We start from the raw sequence: 10,249 nt of genomic DNA, 5'->3' as shown, positions 1-10,249 counted from the left end.
AGCAGCTTCAGTAGGGAGGCCCAGACGTCCCTCTCCCCTGCCACCTGGTCCAGCTCCTCCGGGGGAACCCCAAGGTGCTCCCAGGCCAGCTGAGAAACATCCCTCCTGCGTGTCCTGGGTGTCCCCCTGGGCCTCCTCCCGGTGGGAGGTGCCTAGAACTCCTCACCAGGGAGGCGTCCAGGAGGCATCCTAACCAGATGCCCGAGCCGCCTCAACTGGCTCCTCTCGATGTGGAGGAGCAACGGCTTTACTCTGAGTCCTCCCCGGATGACCGAGCTCCTCCTCCTATCTCTAAGGGAGAGCCCAGACACACTATGGAGAAAACTCATTTCAGCCGTTTGTATCCGGGATCCAATTCTTTCGGTCATGACCCAAAGCTCATGACCATAGATGAGGGTAGGAACGTAGATCGACCGGTAAATCGAGAGCTTTGCTTTCTGGCTAAGCTCTCTCTTCACCACCACAGACCGGTGCAGCGTCTGCTGTGAAGCGGACGCTGCACCGGATCCCAAGCAGTGGCGGCTGGTGAAAAATATTTTTGGTGGGGCTGATATAGCCTAGTGTATGTCTCCAACTAATCCGGAATAAGAATTCAAATAAACAATTGGACAATACATACAATTTAACAGTAATGATTTAATTTACTATATAATAACAGTAACAGTGATGATTTGGGTCACTGTGACGGGGTTCTTTGGCCTCCAAGAATCCAGTCTCAGTCGGGTTACCGGTGTTGGTGATTTATTGAGCTCAAAAACTCAAAACAGGGTGCAAAAGAAACTAAACATGTACAAGATACTCTGGGCCTCAGCCTCCCTCCAGTTACCAGCAATGGAACAAAGAAACAGAAAACAAAAATGGCCGCTTTTCTTCCCACAGCCCTCATTAAATAGTTTAAGCCCCTCCCCTCAGGCTCTCTTATTTCTGATTTCTTCTCATAAATCAGTTTTGTCCATATATTACCTCCACAAACAATTGATGTACAAAAACAAATAATTTTTACAACTTAATTCTTTTACACAGATTCATTGACTTATTCAATTACACCAAACTGGGTTTGAACCCAGCAAAGACGCAGCCAGACTGAAGATGACAAGTCCCCGTAGCATAAACACGTACACACCCACGCCCCCCACACACCCACCCACACACACACACACACACACACACACACACACACACACACACACACACACACACACACACACACACACACGGCTAACCCCACTGAAATATTAAGTGTGCACCCTCAATACACCAGCAGGTAACCAGGAACAGCTTGTGTGTTTTAAGTTCATGGAGCTACTGGTCTCAGCGCGAGTGTATTGGTCCTCACAAACACAGTATAACAGGAATGTGTGTGTGGCGCGCAAAGTTAGAGAGGTTGTTTTAAGCGACGAGGTGGATTCGTCACAGTCACAATAACCATGACATGAAATGTTCATATCATACAACAGGGATGTTCTTCTGGCAAACGGGTAGATAAATAAGGATCTCACCGAATTTGGTGGAAGCTGCATCTCGCTCGTTACATTCGCCATCATCCCTCTAATTGTCTGCACCTGCGCTTGGGTGCAGAAGCCTGTTAAAGCGCAGTATTTTCAGCGCCCCAAGACCATAAAGTTCCGAGACGCTGATTGGCCATTAAATTCACCTAGCAATAGTACATGATTGACAGATTCTCTGCAAATGTGGGTCAGTCTGATCACAGCCCCCAGAACAGAGACGGTAGGAGTCTGTCTGTGGAAATCCACAAATTAATGACAGTAGATAGGGAAATGTAGTTTATATAATTTGTTTTGCTTATATGTAAACACTCTAGAGAGTAAAACTGACATTTATGAGTTAATTTCTAAAAATATATTTTACGTTTCTCTCTTCTTATCAGGGAGGGCGGTGCCCCAGCGCCCCCTATGGGCCAGCCGCCACTGATCCCAAGATACTTAAACTCCTCCACTAGGGGCAGGATATCCTCTCCAACCTGGAGAAGGCACTCTACCCTTTTCCAGCTCAAGATCATGGTCTCGGATTTGGAGGCACTGATTCTCATCCCGGCTGCTTCACACTCGGCTGCGAACTGCTCCAGTGAGAGCTGTAGATCGCACCCTGATGAAGCCAACAGAACCACATCATCTGCGAATAACAGAGATACAATCCTAAGGCCACCGAAACAAATCCCCTCAGGACCTTGGCTGCACCTAGAAATTCTGTTCATAAAAGTTGTTAACAGAATCAATGACAAAGGGCAACCTTGGTGGAGTCCAACCCTCACCGGAAACGAGTCCGACTTACTGCCAGCAATGCCGACCAGGCTCTGACTCCAGTCATACAGAGACCTAACAGCCCCTATTAAAGGACCCGGTACTCCATACTCCCGGAGTATCCCCCATAGGACCCCCCGAGGGACACGGTCGAATGTCTTCTCTAGATCCACAAAACAAATGTAGAGTGGTTGGTCAAACTCCCATGCACCCTCCAGGATCCTGCTGAGGGTATAGAGCTGAACCAGTGTTCCACGGCCAGGACGAAAACCACACAGCTCCTCCTGAATACCAGATTCGACTATTCGACGGACCCTCCTTTCCAGAACCCTGAATAGACCTTACCAGGGAGGCTTAAGAGTGTGATTCCTCTATAGTTGGAACACACTCTCCAGTCCCCTTTTTTAAATAGAGGGACCACCACCCCGGTCTGCCAATCCAGGGGAACTGCAGAAAGAAGAAGAGATACAAAAAGCAGCTGTAAAAGGCGGCGCCGTCCAGGAAACACACAGCCAGGCAGACGAGCTCCGAGCCAGCTCCCATGTCAGAGGATGAGGAGAGCACATCCAGTTAGTCACAGTCAGAGAAACAGGACTACACTGGAAAACAGGCCAAGCTCCAACATCTAGAAACAAAGGTGTTGATGGCAGCAGCACAGCTGATATTTCTCTCCAGGATGGAGTCACAGCCAAACAGGAACAGACCAGATGAAGCTACTATGAGAAAAAGCAGAGAGAGCAGAACGTTAGAGATTGAACTAACAGATTCTGCAGAGTGGGAGAATAGAGATAGAATGAAGCAGAATGATGAAAAAGGGGTCCCTATGTCCTCCAGCAGTCTAAGCCTATAGCAGCAGAACTACACTCTAAGCTTTATCAGAAAGGAAAGTTTTAAGCCTAGCCCTAGAGTAGACAGAGTGTCTGCCTCAAGGACTAGTTGGTTCCAAAGTTTTACAAAAGGTCATTTCATCAACAGTAAACAGTTTTTCCAGACTAGGCAGAGTTACTGTAGAGCGCCATTTTCTCTAAGGCAGTGGTTCTCAAACTTTTTCTGTCATTCCCCACTTTGGACAAGGGGGAATTTTCAAGCCCCGCCTGTCCCCATCGCCCCAACACAATGCTAATGAAATATTCAACAATCTTAAAATGTTCCAATTTTATTGAAGTAACAAGTAGTATCTAAATACAAATCTACATCAAATAACAGCAAGCTCAAAAATAAAGAAAATAAAAATGCAGCTGTGTCAAAATTTGTATCAAGCTCAAAGATAGAAAAAATTAAAGTGCCACTCTGCAATCTGTTAATAAAAGAAAAGAAGTGAAATCCATCTGGCAAGACAGGTCTATTTATCCCTGCATTAGTGGCTGCAATGAGCCTGTTTTGCATTGCAGTTTCTCAAAACGGGGTTGCAGGCTTGATACTGCCACTCTCAAGTCATGCTCAATGTTCTGCTGAGATCTGTATTTTGTTTTCATTGAAGCAGCAGCTGAAAAGCCCATCTCACAGAGATATGATGTGGCAACGGGAAGAAGAATGCACACAGCTCTCTGCCCGATGAGTGGATACTCGCTCTCCACTCCTAACCAGAAACAGTAACATGTGGCTGTGTGAATCAAACGCCGTTATTTATTTAAGATAAAATATTTCAAATTCAGTTATTTATGATCAACCTGCGCCGTCAATCCCGGCGCATGTGCGCTTTATTTGCAGTCTGGACGCAAAAGTTAAACATGCTGTGTCTCTGCTCTGACTGCAGCGCTGATAGGGACTCCTGCAATAGCGGGGGAGAACGGGGTTGGGACGGGGGAGGCGCCCCACGGCAGCACCTGCCGCTGGAGGACAAGAAAAGGAACGATACGTGCTTTCACGTAAGAGTCTCCAAAAGGCGCTAGATTTGTTTTTTTGAAAAAGAGTCGCTGGAGGGGTCTGAAATATAGCGACAAAGTCGCTGAGTTGGCAACACTGGGGCGCGAAAGTTTATTCTGTTACAAATAATATGCCGACGTCACGTCAATCATTATTTTGGCACTTCAGTTCCAGGGGAAATTTTTCTCATATCTAATGTTCTTTTAATTAGACTGCATGTAGGCTAGTAATGATTACTTTGTGGGTTTGATTGGTCTAAAAAGCGGCAACATACAGCTATAAGGACAGTTTGCTCTCACACATTCTACATTTATAGTCACACACACACACACACACCGGAACTTGGCGCGCCCCACCTGTCACGTCTCAATTCCCCACCAGTGGGTCGCGCCACACACTTTGAGAACCGCGGCTCTAAGGTAAGAGCTACAATTTGAGGTATAGGATGAGGTCAGTGACTTTACCCCTACTTGAGGGAAGGGTCCACCATTTTTAGAATATATACCAGAGGTTCAGACCAGAAGATGATTAATCGCATCAATCCCAACAAACAGGCCTGTTCTATAGAAACTGGACCTTCTAACTCCCAGGAGTTGGTTTGTTTACTGCTGGTTGCTTGAGGCAACAGTCAATGATAGAATGTTCTACTGCTTCAGTTTATTTGGCAGTATTGGGATTGTGCCGCATTACTTTGTCCCTGAGTAACTGGTCCTAAGTAGAGGTGACTACCTTTAGGAAAACAGATGTATTTTCTGATGCCTGCAGGCCTTTATAAAACGCCACTTGGAGCATTTTAAAGAAGTTTAATCTTCCACCAGCCAAACTCCGGGCTTTGATGATATGCAGACGATGCAGTGACATCACACAGCTCTGGCTCCTGTTTGTCAGCAGCTTCTCACAGGAAACAGTCTCAAACTAGTAAGCGACAAGTCAGTTTTCCATCTGGTCTGGCATTAGGTCTGAGTCCGGCAGCCAAACACTCAGGAACAAAGACACATTTCACACTGCAAAAACGTTCTAAATATAAGTAAAAATGTCTTAAATTAAGTGTATTTAGCCTTAATTTCAATAGGTAAATAAGATGATTTGCCAATGGAATCAGGATTTTTACTCTTAAAATAAGATAATATGCACTTCAAATTAGACAATGCAATTATTCTTTCTTATTTTAAATGTAAATTGTCTTGTTCCATTGGCAAAGTGTCTCACTTACCTCCTCAATTAAAGAAAAAAGGCACTTATTTGAAGAAAACATGACTTATTTAGATTTCAGTTTTTTTGCAATGCAGAAACAATATAGAAATAAGTCAAAATGTCTTTAATTAAGTGTAATTACCCTTAATTTGAGCAGGTAAATCAGCTAGTTTGCCAATGGAATTAGTATTTTTACTCTTAAAATAAGATAATTAGATAATATGCACTTGAAATAAGACAATGCAATTGTGTTTTCTTATTTTAAGTGTAAACTGTCTTGTTCCATTGGCAAACTACCTCATTTACCTCCTCAATCTAAGAACAAAGGCACTTATTTTAAGAAAAAAATTACTTGTCTAGATTTGGATTGCTTTTTTTACAGTGTGACTGAACCCCTGCAGACTTTTACTTGCTGCTCTTCCACCACAGAGCTCCAGTCACTCAGAGCTGAGCTCCTCCAGGCCAAATCTGAGTGTTTTGATCCAGAGAGAGGAGGATTTGTTGGCTGCTAACCCTGGAACTGTTGTTCAACCTGTTTCAAAACAACTTGTTTTATTAGGCCATCTGCAGTCAGTCCGTCCAGCTGGAAAAACGCATTTAGGAAGAGTGATCCTACTGAGCAGGATCCTGACATGCCATCCCATTCCTCTACTCGTCCTCTTTCTCCTCTCCTTTATCTTAAAGTCCAACTCTAAAAGTCACAGCGGGACATCGCTGTAAATTAGTGCATAAAAACAGATTCCTTCTCCCAGGCAGGATAAACTGCAGCAACAGACGCTGGGACTTCATGTTTTTATCAGCAGGTGCAACCCAGGCCACAGAAATGTTATTGGAAGAGAGGATTATGTAAGCAGAACATAAAACTTCTTCATGCTCCATTAAAACATAATCACCAGATATTAGATCGTTTAGGAATGTTTGGACATCATCAGTTATGATAAAACCTAATTTAAAGAGACATTCAGGTTTAAAAGTATGGAAAAAATCCAGCTTCTTTATCTTCTTTTGACTTTAAATCTCGCTGCATTTGCTGGAACTCAGGAAAAGAGAAATACAAATTTATTTTGCACCATAAGTGAAATAACTGAGCTTTATTTCCATTTGCTGTTTTTGTCTCGGAGGGGGGGGCATTTGTGATGTTTGTTTGGTCATGCAGCAATAATTGGGACTCAGCAAAGGATTGTTGGTGTTTAACTGAAGCAGAGAAGCAGTGTCAGCACTGCGGTCGTCTTTTCATGATGTCCAAATGGTGGAGGAAAATATATCAGTATCAGTTATCGGCCACAACAATGATAGAAATAAATGGGACATCGTTATCGACATATTTTGATATTGATGCAACATCACTTATTTTTTAACCTACTAAAATAGGGGCTTTTATTTTTTATCCAAATTCAAGTGTAGCTATAATCAGGGGCGGGTTTAGGAAATTTGGGGCCCTAAGCAAAAACAGGCATATATAGAATGTAAATTCTATAATATTCGGTGGCCTAGTCAAAGTCTGGTCTTAATTCTGATGTTAATGTAAAAGTCTTATTATAGAGTCAAAATGATAATAAGTTGCTCACTGGAAAAACAGTCTAGAAGTAAGTAAAAAGATTACTAAATGAAGTGTATTTACCCTTAATTTGAGTAGGTAAATGAGATGGTTTGCCAAGGTAATTAGTATTTTTACTATTAAAATAAGATAATTAGGCACTTGAAATAAGACAATGCAACTGCGTTTTCTTATATTAAGTGTAAATTGTCTTGTTCCATCGGCAAGATGTCTCTTTTACTGTCATGAGACGGTGTTTGTTTGGAGGACACAAATGCAGAGGTGGCAGAGGTGAATTAAAGTCGGTTTATTAAAGTTCACAGATCCAGGGGCAGGAATCAAAGTCCAACAGAAAACAACAAACGCACCTGAACCAAGGAGACATCAGGGGTAAACCAAAACTAGGAGCCAGGGAGACACGAGGAACACAGACAGAAGTTAGACGAGGATCCAGCAATCAGGAACTGAAGAGGGAGGGCTTTTAAAGGGGACAGAGACAAGGAGAGGGCTAACGAGGGAATTGAAAACAGGCGAAGGCAGAACAGAAAAACAGAGCAAGGGAGGACACAAGAGGGCAGCAGAGGGCAACAAATGGAAAACCAAGAAAAACAGGAACAAACAGACCAAGACTCTGACATTTACCTCCTTAATGCAAGAACATTTACTTATTTTAAGAAAAAATGACTTATCTAGATTTTGATTTTTTTCCAGTGCTGAAATGACATTTTCACACAGAGCCAGGTTGGATCCAGCAGTGTTCCTTCTTTGAATCTGTGGTGGCATCAACTCTCCTATACGCTGTCGTCTGCTGGGCCCCTGGCAGCGCAGAGCGGGACAGAAAGAGACTGAACAAACCAGTGAGAAAGGCCGTTTCTGTCCCAGGCTGCACTCTGGACTCAGTGGAGGAAGTGGCTGAGAGGAGGGAGCTGTCCAAGCTAACATCCGTCATGGACACCACCTTCTACCCTCTGCAGCAGACTGTAGAGGAGCTGAGCTGCTCCTTTAGTCAAAGACTTTTATGCCCTGTTTTTAAAATAGGGTATAAAACAAAAAGAACTACTCTAACTAAATTAAACTATAAACTAAGTGTCAAACTACCAATGTAAACACCCTTTGCGATAAACCTGTATAATGATCCTGCTATAACAAAAAAAAAAAAAAAGCCGTCATATGTGGACGTCTGTATATACTGTATTTATTCCATGCACTTTTTTCTTCCTTTGGCACATTCCTCTTCTTTGAATTTTGAACTGAGGTAAAGATTATTTTGTCTTTTGTCAAACATGACTGCCTGACGTTCTTTGCCTCAAGCCAAATGTTCTTTACACAACATGAGTAACCCCAGCAGCTTATTTATATAAAACTTCTCAAATTAAAAAACAGGTAAGGTTTTCACACTGGAAAAAAAACAAATCTTTATAATTCATTTTCTCTTAAAATAAGTGCATTTGTTCTTGGATTAAGGAGGTAAAGGAGACATTTTGCCAATGAAACAAGACAATTTACATTTAAAATAAGAAAACACAATTGCATTGTCTTATTTCAAGTGCAATTTATCTAAATATCATATTTTAAGAGCAAAAATACTCATTCCATTGGCAAATCCTCTCATTCACCTACTGAAACTAAGGGTAAATACACTTAATTTAAGAAATGTATACTTATCTCTAGATCGTTTTTCCAGTGCACCAGTTGGCGCCCCTCCAAATATTCAGCCGCTAAGCTGTGCTAACTGCAAAAACAATCTAGAAATTAGTGTTGCACCGATACCAGTTTTGGACGGGGCCCCGATCCAGCACTAAAATGTTGGTATCGACGAGTACCAACAATTAGGGCACCGATATCATTTTGAGAGCCAACTTCAACTATTGTCACCCATTCCAGGTAGGCAATAAAAAGTTCTACTGGATTCACTTTGTTTTAGTCTTTTTCCTGCTTCACAAAGCTAAGCAGCAGCTTGACAAAGCCATGATGGTGATTATTTGATATCCAAGTAGTCTGCAGTTCTTCATATATAAACACACATCAATTTCAAACAGATGGGATCAGTATAGGGGCCAAAAGTTGGCGCAATACAACTAGAAATAAGTAAAAAATTCTTAAATCAAGTGTTAATTTTACTAGGTAAAAGAGATGGTGACAATGAAATGAGTATTTTTACTCTTAGAATAAGATAATTGGATGAAATGTACTTGAAATAAGACAAAGCAACTGTGTTTTCTTGTTTTAAATGTAATTTGTCTGGTTCCATTGGAAAAGTGTCTCTTTTACCTTCTCAATTCAAGAGCAAATGCACATATTTTAAGTAAAAATTAACTTATCTATAATTTCACTCATTCATTAGTGCGGAATGGGTTCCTTTAGAGATTAGGTATCATCATATTTAGGTAATTGCAGTAACAACCGAACAGAAATCATGTAGGAGTAGAGAGCGTGATTTTCACTTTTTGGAACTGCATAACAGCTCATATTCTCTGTGGTGTTCTGTTAATAACCAGTTCAAACATTTGCACATATATTTCCACTCAGAGCAGCTTTCGGTTTTCACCAGGATCTTGCAGAGATAACAGGAGAGACGAACTGCAGTGCAATTTCCTCTCCAGCAGATCCCAAAGATTCTCAATAGGATTATGGTCTGCAGAATAAAATGCAGTCTCATGCTCTTTGAACCACTGTGACTCCGGCTGAGGCCAATGAATCCTGGCTTTGCTTCTGCTAATAATCCCATACCACAAGAAAAAGAAGCGTACGGGTGGAATAACCTGCTCATACAGAATATTAAACACTCACATTGGTATGGTAACGTGAGCTAGCTCCTTTTCATGGTATAGGGAGGGGCGGCCTAGGGGTTAGAGCTTGGAATCCTGAGGTTGTGAGTTCAAAACTCACTCCTACTGACTGGATATCTCTAAAAAATATCCTCCACGATGGCAGCCCACTGCTCACCGCTCACCAAGTGAGTTAAATCCACTCTGCTAACCATAAAGCTCTAACCAATGGGGTTTGTTTTAAGTTCGGCTAATGCTAGTAAAGAGGTGCTAATGCTACAATGTAGCAAAACTCTGCTAATGCCAAAGCAGAAGTCACCATTGGTTATTCATAATATGAACTCTCACTCAGTTCCTGCTGCGACCTATCATAGCATGCTGCCATCTTGGTGCTCCATCACCCCATTCAATCAGTCACTATAATGACATAGACAGGTATGGGGCATTGCAGGCTAACAAAAGAAGCTAATTGACCCCCATTCCAAAGGGGTGGACCCGATCAGCCATAATTTGTATGTTTTCTAAACAAAAACAAGGCTTCAGTGGGCCACTGGTTAAATCCTCAAACTTAACACAATTTCTGACATTTTGAATTGAAAAAGCTTCCTGGATGGGAAGAGAAA

Source organism: Cyprinodon tularosa, unplaced genomic scaffold, assembly GCF_016077235.1.
Source record: "Cyprinodon tularosa strain WSP-4 unplaced genomic scaffold, ASM1607723v1 ctg123, whole genome shotgun sequence".
Taxonomy (NCBI): Eukaryota; Metazoa; Chordata; class Actinopteri; order Cyprinodontiformes; family Cyprinodontidae; genus Cyprinodon; species Cyprinodon tularosa.
Note: the sequence above shows the minus strand (reverse complement) of the source record.